This window comes from Aptenodytes forsteri, unplaced genomic scaffold, assembly GCF_000699145.1.
Source record: "Aptenodytes forsteri isolate BGI_AS27 unplaced genomic scaffold, ASM69914v1 Scaffold707, whole genome shotgun sequence".
NCBI lineage: Eukaryota > Metazoa > Chordata > Aves > Sphenisciformes > Spheniscidae > Aptenodytes > Aptenodytes forsteri.
The window spans coordinates 1,117,918-1,129,853 of NW_008795363.1; the positions used below are offsets into that span (position 1 = coordinate 1,117,918).

The 11,936-nt window shown below is 45.6% G+C and overlaps 1 pseudogene across 1 annotated transcript in view; it reads left to right on the forward strand.

Annotated features, from left to right (window-relative positions):
* The first annotated feature begins 11,410 nt into the window (after positions 1-11,410).
* The window catches only part of LOC103899680, a 20,326-nt pseudogene continuing 19,800 nt past the window's right edge, over positions 11,411-11,936 (forward strand). The window contains exons 1-2 of the transcript XR_002086197.1: positions 11,411-11,617; positions 11,705-11,848. The product of XR_002086197.1 is annotated as a myosin heavy chain, skeletal muscle, adult-like (transcript). The remainder of the gene's footprint in view (positions 11,618-11,704; positions 11,849-11,936) is intronic.

An 11,936-nucleotide genomic window follows, 5' to 3' on the forward strand; every position in this document is an offset into this window, starting at 1 on the left:
AGCCATACATAGACCAACCCTATAGAAATTCAGACTCTGAAAGGAGGACCAGGATTAGGAGGTAGGAAGGCTACCAGAATAGTGAATAGGTGCCTCCAAACGTCAAGACAGTGCTCACTGGTGGCCACAAAAGGCAAACAGAGTATCAGGAATTATCAGGATCAACTGAGAACAAAACAGAAATCATTGTACCAGGCCCACAAACCACCTGCTATCTGCAGTTTTGGCCTGTGCAATTAGGAAGGGTACGGAGAAGGATGACAAAATTGATGGGAGCACTGGAGAGACAAGCTGTCCGGACTATGATCTTTCACCTTGGGAAAGAAAAAACCAGGCGGGAAGATGATATGCTTACATAATATTATAAATAGTATGGAAAAAGTGAAATTGGATTTTCACAAAGCATCCAACGTACAATCATGCAACAAATACCAGCTGGACCTTTGCTCTAGGCTGATATGGCTGTCTGCTTGTTCTCAAATTTATGAGACTATCTCCGCGTGATGCTTTTTTTCTGCTCTGGCTTTCTCACAGCTGAGCAAGCCTTACAGATTCTCATTGTTTTCAGCCAGGAGATGGACGCACAGCTGCTGTTTCATATCCTCTCAAATGGGCTGAGGTTAAGTTTTGTATAGCAGCTGGAAAAGCAAATTATTTGGGAGTAAAATTCTCTGAAGACCTGGGGGAAGGGAAGGAAGGGAGTAAAACAAAACCCTACTGTTTAAGAAAAGCCTGCTGTAGTCAGCAGTGTTCAGAAGCAGGGGACAATAATCACATAATGATCACAGCAAAATGGCTTTGCCTATGCCAGAGCTCTGCAAGGTCAGATTACCGCTGTGGGAAGGCATACTGGAGCAGTGGGTAGTGCTAAATAGCTGCTCCCAGAAACCACAGCCACAGCTTTTCCCCATCTATCCCACCAGCTGCAAGCCTGGAAAGTCAGCGATCCTCCTACACTTACCTGCTCAAGCTCAGCCACTTCCACCTCCCTCTGCAAGAACAGGCTGGTCCCAATGCCTGGCACAGAAATTGCTAAAAACCCCCTTTCCTCAAGTAGTGTTTATCAGATAACAGGTAGTCATGCAAGGGAGAATATAGCTTGAAACAGCACCAGACTGTCTTTAACTAGGAAGCATCCTAGTGCTATAGCACCTATCTGAGGGAGTTTTGTCAAACAAAAGAAAAGAAAGCAAAACTGGTGTTTGTTCTGAATGGGTTTGCTGTGCAATCAGTTTCTTTTGTACTAGTGACTAGGCAGGATGTTCTTCCTCTGGAGATTTTGAGGGAATATATGCTAATTCCTCTGAAAATAAGTAACAGATGCAGCAGATGGACAGAAATCTTTGACTTTCTCAGCACCAGGTCATATTTGGTCATTATAAATGAGAGGAACCTAACTTCAGAAGCACGTCCAAGCAAAGCTGCTTGTCACCAAGTCTGTCACCTGTGTGACATAGTGTTTAGAGACAGTTGGTAACACATCAAACATTGATGTGTATATAAACACTGAACAGATGTATATAAATTCTATGTTATGGAATATTTACAGTGTTTTATGAGGGTCTGGAAACCAGTCACCCAGCAAGCTGATTAGGTTGAAGCAGGGCAGAGTAATCACCAGTAATTACCTACCACATGCAGGACTGACTTCATTTCACCTTAGCTCTGATGTGTGCTCAGAGGAGCAACACATTCATACAGACGTTCCTGGTCCCTACCATGGCCCTGGGCACCTTCCAGGTCCTGGTCAGGGTATCAGGGACCCTGATCACCTGAGGAGGAGCAGCTGAAGTGACCAGGCACAGGAGATGCTGCTATCTGAGTAGGCCCCTGAGCCTGCTCTTCAGGCCATTGACCCACAGGAGGAGGTTTCCTACCGGAGCAGAAGCTGGAGCAGCTCTAGCTCTCTCCAGCCTCCCAGGGCTCACTAGCAGAGTGTGCAAGGGAATCCTGTTAAAGGGGATGTCTGCTGTATCCCATGAGCATTACAGGCTCCATGCAGGGGGACAAGTAGGTCACTGAGACCTGAGAAGGCCAAAGGCTTCTTAGGCTTCATATAGAGATAGTAGGAACGTGCTTGTGCTTCTGTCTCTCATTATTGGCAGTGACACAGAAAATACATTGCTGTTTTCAGTATGGTTTCCCATGTGTGTCTTATTTGGTTTTGCTCCAGTCACATGACATTTTTCACCAACTTGATGTGGTTTGTGCTTTAAGAAGGCTTCACCACATGGGTGGGATGTTGTGCGGGGTGGGTATCTGGGGAGATTGGAATGATGAGAAATGTCTCAGGTGTGAGGGTCTACATGTTCCTTTGATCTCACCCAGTACAACCATTCACAGAATCACAGAATGGTTTGGGTTGGAAGGGACCTTTAAAGATCATTTAATCCATTGGCAGGGACATGGTGTAACCTCATTTCCTTCAATGTTATGTTATGGTCAGAAATAACACACAGTGGTGATGTTAGCTGCTGTTCACTATATCTTACACATATTTTCTGACAAATGGTACCTAGTGACTCAGAATGAAAAAGGTTTGTACCAGATCCCTAAATTCCTGTAATGGGGCTGGGGAAATGCTTACCAGCATACAATTACCACCGTGAACGTGTCCAGCCTGTGATGACAAGAGGACCTTCCTGTACTCTGCCTGCCCTGCTGCTCCTCGCCTGGTGGAACTTATTTCTGATGCGATGTGATGCACTTGCTGCCTTGGTGAGCTCCACAGTTCTCTAACTCTGCCTGCATGTCACGCTGTTCTTCAAGAACTGAAAACTATCGAAGCCTACTGCTGCTGAGGACGTTTCCAGATGACATACTTGAGAAGCGATATTCTGGAATTGGTGTTCTGGAGGGATATGCTTTGACAAATTGCATGGAATTAACTGTCTCCAACAATGCAGTGAGATCAAAGATTCATGCCCAGTGGTCCACTTGAGAAAAGCTGTTTTTCAGGACTCCAGGAAAGTTTCTGTTTCTTAACACAAGACATGAAGCTGCAGACACCTTCTCTGCTTAGCTTTGAGCAATTGTCTACTTTGGATGGATAGAGGGAACCTCTACATTAAAGCCGCAGAAATGCTGTTGCAAAGGAACATCTGGAGGTCTTTAGTTCAGTTTCCAACTTCAAGCAGATCTATTGCCGATGTTGGTCAGATCAGTCATGGCTTTGATTAGCCAAGCTTTTTGGACAGAGGCTCCACAACCTCTCTGGGTTACCTGTGCCATTTCTGCATTACCCGATAGTCAAGAATTTTCCTAATGTTTAACTGGAGACTTTCAAGCAACAATTTGTGGTCAATGCCCCTTGTTACATTGTCTGCTACTCATGAAAAAAGCTTGGCACATTGTCTTTGTAACTGCCCCTCACGTACATTGGCCCTTTTTTCCTCAGACTAAACATGCCCTCAAACTCTCTTCATAGCACAAGTTTTCTAGACCCTTGCCCATCTTGCTAGCCTTCTGCTGGGCCCTCTCCCATTAGTTCACATCCCTTTTGAACTGGGGAGCCTAGAACTGGACAAACCATTTCAGATGAGGCCTCCCCAGTGTCAAGCAAAAGGGATAATAGCTTCCTACAATCAGCTGACCACATTTCTAACACCACATGGTACTTGGTTCGTCCTGTTTGCAGTGAGAGCCGTCATATTCATATCCACCATAACCCCAAAGTCCTTCCTCCTGGAGGGCAGTCTGTTCTAGTTAGAGGAGCAGAGGGACTGAGAGTAGTTCCCAGGGTGAAAGATTGGGGATCACCAGACTACAGTAAAAGACTCCTTTTCCTACTGCAAAACCTCCTGCCATATAGGTACATTCTCATGTTTCCAGTTCATGAGCTTGACGACCCTGAACACGCATGGGCGGGAGGTTCCCACTAGCCAACACACAGCAGTCTGTAGGCACTTCCTCTTCCCCTCTCCAGTCTGGCTGTGTTGCCTAGCTAAAAAATGCCTTCTCACTCCTTGTCCCTCAGCTAACCACAGGGATCAGGAGAAGAAAATACACATCTTAAGGGCTGGCAGAAAGGGAGGCAGCTGCCTGACCTCTGTCTCAAGAAGGATCTATTTTCAGCATGACTGAATCCTTTCTCCTCCATGGGGAATGTGCGCCTTGCTGACACTGCATTGCTGTGCAGGACAGTCTGTATCCAGAGATAGCTTTCAGTCTGCCTCTTCTCTTTTAACTGTGCTGTGGTTTGTTTCTGGTCCCAGTGGAGTCCAGCCCTGCAGAGATGGAAATAGTATTGACAGAAAATTAATGGCTGGCAGGAAACGTTGCATTCTTCTTTTTGCATTGAGGCACTTGCACTGGACAGATTTCTCCTTGGCTGCGTCTGGATACAAGAAACAGGGCAGAGTTTTCCCTGATGTAACTTACTGGGATCTACAGAGTTAAACTACAATGAAATCTGGGTCATGTACTTCAAATTAGAGACTGCTGCTTTGTAAGAACCTTTGTAAGAAGCCACTATGCCAGTGTCATATAAGTGATACCTGGGTGGGATAGATGAGCTTTATAAATTGAAACAAATCCAAAGCAGATGCTCAGTAGCTTAGACTCCTTTTCAGTCATGCTTATGCCAGCTGACCAAACACTTCACTTTTCGTGAGCTTTATGTTATATGCTAAAACACTGAACGCTGGGTTATTCTCCCAACCTTTTTTGCACTTTCTTCTGCCTCCTCTTCCAGCCTCCACAAACTTAGTCCATTTGTCAGGTGTTTTTCCCCTGTAGACATTCACTGAGAGTTCATATACTACCTGTGTTCACAACACATGCTGTTACAGCTGCCATTGCTTTAGCTCATAATTTCCTTCACAAAGATATTTAAAAACATCTACTGAAAACACTGAATGAGAAGTTCTTGTTTTCCATATTTTATTTAGTTAATGCAAAAGGGGAAAAAAGGAAATGGATCCGAATTTAGAGTTTTCAAGTGAAAGTAGTCAATGTTTTAACATTTTATCTTCTTGTTCTGACTGTCTGAAAGAGTTTTTCTAATGCTGGTTCTTCCAGAGGAGTTGCTAGAATAGCCTTGATATTCAGTTTGAATGGCACTGGACTGTTTAATGCTGAATTCAGTCAGGCCCCTTCACCCCTGCTGGTTTAAGCCACCAGGATTATTTTTGTATTACAGTACAGCTGACAGAAAAGTAAGCAGACACGCTTGGTGTCATCTATAAACGCTGCTTCATGGTGGAGGTAGTATTATTTAATGTAAAGTATGTAAGTTTCAGCTGAACTCGGCATGCAATTTATTCTTAGCATGAGGGCCACATCTCTATATACAACATTCTGGAGAATTTTGCTAGATTTCAGTAATCCTTCAGACTCTTGAATGATTAATGCCAAGCACCTTTCAGGGATTTCACTCCAAGATACCAAGCAAAGCCCACATACCCATAGTCACATTACGCTAACTTTGGGGGTTATACTGGTACTGAGGTACTAATACAGAGCTATTAATGTAGACGTAGGTCAATACTCCTAATGGGCACAGAAATTCAAATTAGGGATCCACAGTAACAATAGTTTCTTCTTCTCTGAACTTAAGCCAGCATATATATTCACACTGTGGATTTGCATATGCCCATAGAAACCTTCAGCCAAAGTAGGACCTCCTCCAACACGATGCAGGGTTAGGTGGGACAGTATGTCCTGCAGCCCCTCTACACCCTTGGCAATCAGGCAGCTTTCCCAGTCTTCCTTGTAGGATGTGACTGTCTGCAGTTTTCTGAGTTCTCTTGTGTAAATCCTGTATCATTCCTCTGTACACAAGGTTGCTTTCCCTCCTAAGGAGGTGACCACAAACATAGCATGCCTGGACTGTCAGAGCCCAAGGTCTGCAGTCTCAGACCAAGGAGAATAGATTGGCAGAAAGTTTCTTCCCTGTTGACTCTGGGGACAGGGATTCTGCTCTTTCCCATTTCAGTGGAATAGCTCTACAGCTGTCATGTCTTTGTGTCAAGGAATGTGGTGATTCTTTCTGGTGATAGGAAAGCTGCCAGATTCACACCTTCAAGATAATGATGCTAGTTCTTCTGCTGAATGGAGTCATAAGCTCCTACCCCTCAACCTTCAGGATGCCTATTTCCACATGGCTGTTACGGCCCCATATTGAAAACAGCTTCAGTCAGAGTGGGCCAGAACCACTATTAGAATCGGATCCTACTGGCTGGTAGTCCTACCATCCAGATTCTCCACCAAGGATCAAGCAGAGACTAGCTTCAGTGAACTGGATAGTCCAATATTTGAGATAGTGAAGGCCAAGCCCCTGAAGTAGATGGCAAATGGTTTGGTCTCTAAGCCAGCATATGCATTCTTGCCTCCGTGGACATTATATTGAACCTACAGGCATCTCACCCTGTTTGTATGCAAAGCATGGCGTTTACTGGGGGAATGTAGAGGTGCCTGTGCACTTTAGTTGCTTTGCTTCAATGTCACAAAGGGTCTTTAGCTGGAAGTCCACACATGATTTAGTTAACTCAATTAGCAATACTGGTAAACATGGCAGTAATACTTGAAGTCTTTGTGATTCTGCAATTGCTAGGGCCCATTTAACATAAAGTGTTTTCTATGTTAAGGATAGCATGCAACTGGGTACTGGTTAGGCAAAACCCAGAGGTCAATACTGGGTCCAATAGTGCAAAGGAAGTGCAAAGCCCTGCACCTGGGGAGGAACAACCCCAGGCACCAGTATATGCTGGGTGCTGACCAGTTGGAAAGCAGCTTTGCAAAAAAAGGACCTGGGGGTCCTGGTGGACACCAAGTTGACCATGAGCCAGCAATGTGCCCTTGCCGCAAAGAAGGTGAACAGTGTTCTGGGCTGCATTAGAAGGAGTGTTGCCAGCAGGTCGAGGGAGGTGATCCTTCCCCTTGACTTTGCACTGGTGAGGCCACACCTGGAGTGCTGTGTCCAGTTCTGGGCTCCCCAGTATAACGGAGATATAGAGCTACTGGAGAGAGTCCAGCAAAGGGCCACTAAGATGACTGAGGGACTGGAGCATCTCTCCCATGAGGAAAGGCTGAGAGAGCCGGGAATGTTCGGCCTGGAAAAGAGAAGGCTCAGGGGGATCTCGTCAATGTATATAAATACCTGAGGGGAGGGTGCATAGAGGACGAAGCCAGGCTCTTTTCAGTGGTGCCCAGTGACAGGACCAGAGGCAATGGGCACAAACTGAAACACACGAGATTCCCTCTGAAATTTAGGAAACACTTTTTCACTGTGAGGGTGACTGAGCACTGGCACAGGTTTCCCAGAGCCGTTGTGAAGTCTCCATCTTTGAAGATATTCAAAAGCCGTCTGGATAAAAGCCTCTCCTTCATTGCTATGCCCTGCTTCACAACCTTTTTCTGAGATTTGGACTACCTTCCAAAAACACCTTTAGGTTTCTAACATTGGCTTATGGGGACCTACTGACACTAAGTTAAATCCCCAAAGCGCTGCTGAGTGACTGTCCACACCTGGAGACACCACAACTCACTGGACACTTCCCTTTCAAACTAGACCTTCCCTGGGCTGCCTGCATGCCCAGAGCTGCCTGGCCAAGTGCCTCACTCCTGCCTGTTACAGAGCTGGGCCCACGTCCTAGACAACACAACAGCAAAAACCCAGAAGAGCTCTACTGAGAAGATTGGCTTTCTCATTGACCACTGGGAAGTCAAAGATTTTCAGTCCCCGAAGTCAGGTGATCCAGCCTAGCACACTCAGCTATACTCTCCATATAGCCCCTGGCACATCCTGAGGGCATTTTGTCCCAGCCTAACAGCACTGCATAAGACAGGCTTGCTACGTACCACTGAGAGCAGGACCCCACAGAAAAGCAACAGCAGCTATTTAATACTTAACCTGCTGCTGCCAGAGGATGCCGCCTTTACAGTGCAGCTGTTACAGCTTCCCTAGGAATGGGAGACCAGAGGTTCCTCCCCAACCTGAGGGAAGAAAACCCCCAGCTCTCTCATCCTGGGCGAGGCCTCAGCCATCCCTTGCTCTCCTTGCATGGTCTTCTTAACCCCAGGTTCTGAGCTGCCAAGACCTTTCTGTCCCCTCCTCAGTCAGGACTGATAGCCACTGGGCTGCTGGACACCACGTGGCACCCCAGCACCCCAGGGACTCAGCTGCAAGAGCCCCTCAGAGTAACGCCTGCTGGCCCCATGCTGGGGAGTACAGTTGCGCTCTGGGTCCCGCTGGAGGGAGGTGCCCCTGCCAGGACCCCGTGGTGCCTGCTCCCCAGAGAGACAGGACTTCAGATGCACCCCTGTGCTCACCATTTCCCACTGGCTGGCTCTGGGCTCCTCCTGGGCAGGGTACAGGGTGTTTCCATCAGCCTCCCCATGCCCTGAGCATGGAGCTCCGCAGTGAGCTCTGGATTTGGGCTCCAACAAAGTGAGCACTGCAGTGCTGCAGCCCTCCTTGGAATGGGCTTTACAAGCACAGGACATTGCCTGATGCTGGATATTACATCAGATCCATGCACTGTTTTTCTAACTTTGCCCATGTGTTATCCACTGAGCTCTTTTAATAACCAAAATGCCAATGACCAGGGGAAGAATGTGTTTAAATCTCACAGGATTTAAAGCAGCTCACATGACAGTGCCCTCTTCCTAAAACTAGATCAGTCTCTTTCCAGGACAATCAGCAAATCCCCCTTCCGCCCACTCTCTCAGCGTTGTACAGGCATGCATGCCACCTACCTGCTCTGGTAAAGGTATCACTGTGTTTTTTTGAACTGTGCAAATGTTTAAGTGCGCAAGATATTTGTGATGAAATGGAAGTGCTGGGCTGATGATGTATCAGGTGCAGAGAATCTGGGACTGCATCCTGAGGTGATGTGTTTGTCCATATGTCTAATTATTTGTATAGACATGGCTGACTAGAGGATTTTTTTTATCAGTTGTAGGTAGGAAAAAAGTCTGTGGGGGCCATGCCTATGTCAGAGTTATCTTTCCTAGGGTTATAGGCATGGGAACACCTGGATAAGCTGAGAAGGTGCCAGCAAAAGAAGGGAGCATCTCTTGCTCACTGGCACTGACCTGCAGATCAGAAGTCTCAGCAGGCATTATCCCTCCCATAGTACAAGGTGGTGCACAGGGTCACAACAATATTTCTTGGAGAATCTCCCACTTATTTGCAATCTGAAGTGTGTACAGAGAGGCACACATGCACGTGCCTCTCTGTGTGCGCGCACACATGTGTGCACTCTTCCTGATATCCCTGAAGCTGCCTCACATCTCTGTCAGAGGCACCAGCTTAAAAGCCCAGGTAGAACCCAGCCTCTCACTGCTGTGGTGTTTGGCTGACCATCCTGCTGTGCCTGTAACCCTCGTGAACTGTTATATATCTGCACTTCTGCTTTCAGGATTTTACCATCACAACTGCCAAAAGCTTTTAATAACGCTAATTTGTCTTTTAACATCCTGTTTTATCTATTGTACAGCTGGGATATCTGCAGCGCAGACATACCAAGCAATCCACCCTGGGTCATACAGTGAGTTGGTGGGAAAGCCAGCAATAGAGTCCATAAGTCCTGCATCCAAGTTCTCTAAGTGCCTTGACTAGTCCAGATTCCCTCCTTAACACCCTTGTCAGATTGTTTATAGGAGATGTATTCATATAGTCAGTAAGACATCAAAATTTTCTAATTATATCTAGTCATGTCAAATGACAATTATGCCCTTAGTTCAGTTTGCCAGACAATGCTTTACCAAAGAAGGTTTGCCAAAAATTTTTTGACCGAAGAAAGAGTAGGCATCTGTAGCATCTGCAGACTAGATCGTATAAAATGTCCCTGCGACAAGTCTGTCCTGTCTCCAGGGAAAGCTTCAAGGTAAGTGTATGGGGTCCGCAGGCTTGCAGGAAGGGGATGGTGCCCTTATGTGCCTCAACATTCCTGCTGCCTCCAGTGCTCACTTCCAGGAGGGGACTCAATTCCTCAGCTCAGGTTTTAAATCTGCTTTGAAGGCACCTGCACATTTTCACTCTGGATTTCTGTGCAGCAGCAAGTAGGGAGTTACCGTTTCTGTTTTACAGTACTGACCAGCTGCCAGCCTGCAAACCACCCATCTGGTGTCACGAGAGGTAAGAACCTGATTTATTAATTCTTAGAGGGCAGAGAAGATCCTATTGGGTGGGATTTCTGTACGGCTGAGTGAATGGTCACTGTTTCACCCTATATTTTCAAACCCAGTGTGGTCACAGTAGAAGGTGGTGGGGTGCCCAAGGTTTTCAAGTGGTTGTACTTGAAGTCTCTGACCACTGATGGCAGACCAGAAAATCCCCATGGGGACATTCTTCACTTCTGCTTAACTGACCTAACAGGGATCAAGGCGTGCTGGCTTCCCATCTTTGCTGTCACAGCAGTAGAACTGGACCAAGATGAACACAGCAGGAAAAAGTGCAAAATTCTGCATTCTACCTGAGAATGTATGAATTAATAAATCATCTGAGCATACAGCCCTTCTAACCACCTTTGTAAAATGCCAGAGCTCTCTTAAATACCCATTTTCTTACTCCAGACAAGAAGATATTTATTACCTAATGAATAAAGAGGGAATAAATTTTACTAATGTAGCTAGAGAATTTTCAAGTGCAGTTGGCTAAATTTAGCTACCTACTTGTTTAATAAAGCATTTGAAGAAATACTCTTAGTTTCTTAAAGTTTTGAGAACTCACCTGCTCCTAGATTTTTTTCAGTAAGTATTTATTTGAGATCTTAATACAGGCTTGGCAATTTCGATTTCAGCGCTTGAATTTTATTTCACCCAAGTCAGAACTTTGGGGTTGAAATTATTTAGATATTGTACTGAAGAATGACAAATGCATGCAACAGATTAAATTATGGCAGAATATGAAAAGGGGACAGAGTCTGCTCTTTTCTTTCAGTTGACAACTTCATTAGCAAAATTCATTAATTTCCCACTGCATTTCTGTTACCATTATATTTAATAGGTAAATGTCCCACAGGTTCAATGTTTTCCAAGACTGTAGGTCACCTAAACTAGTTTTTCAGAAATGTTACTTCACTGTTCACCCTTTTAACAAAATGTCCTAACTGTATTTCCATTCCTAATAGTGATGTCTTAGTGAAACTTGCTCATGAAATTCACTCTTATCTTACAGACACAGTATTCTTAAAGCACCAAACCCACAGTTCTGAAAGGTCATTAAAAGTTGCTCTCCTAAATGTTTGAAGACCTAGACTACATCAATGAAAACCTCTTATTTTCTAAGTTGACCTAAAAATTAAGTATCTAGTTATGTCATGATAGATGTTCCAAATACTCAGAGTATGAAGAGAAACCAAGGCACAGGATGTAAATTTTTCCCCAGTCTTACAAAATAGCTGTAAATAATCAGTGCCATATTGTTCCTCCCCATTAGAGTCCTCTGCTGACGTGACGTACAGACATGGCCTCTGCAGACTCTGAGATGGCTGTTTTTGGGGAGGCGGCTCCCTATCTCCGAAAGTCAGAGAAGGAAAGAATTGCGGCCCAGAACAAACCTTTCGATGCCAAGACATCGGTCTTTGCGGCCCATCCTAAAGAATCCTTTGTGAAAGGGACAATCCAGAGCAAAGAATCAGGGAAGGTCACTGTCAAGACTGAAGGTGGAGAGGTGAGCAAAATTCAAGCTTCAGATCAGCATTTGATTGCCACTCTGAGCTTTTAGCTGACATACATGGATCTCTCATTTCCTTGGCAGACCCTGACTGTGAAGGATGATCAGGTCTTCCCCATGAACCCTCCCAAGTATGATAAAGTTGAGGACATGGCCATGATGACCCACCTCCACGAACCCGCTGTGCTGTACAACCTCAAAGAGCGTTATGCAGCCTGGATGATCTACGTAAGTACCAGCAGCAGTCTTCCTTTGGGTAGCAGGAGGAACTGCTCTGCCAGGCTAAGTGGAAGCCAACGTGCTGTCTCCCTTCCTC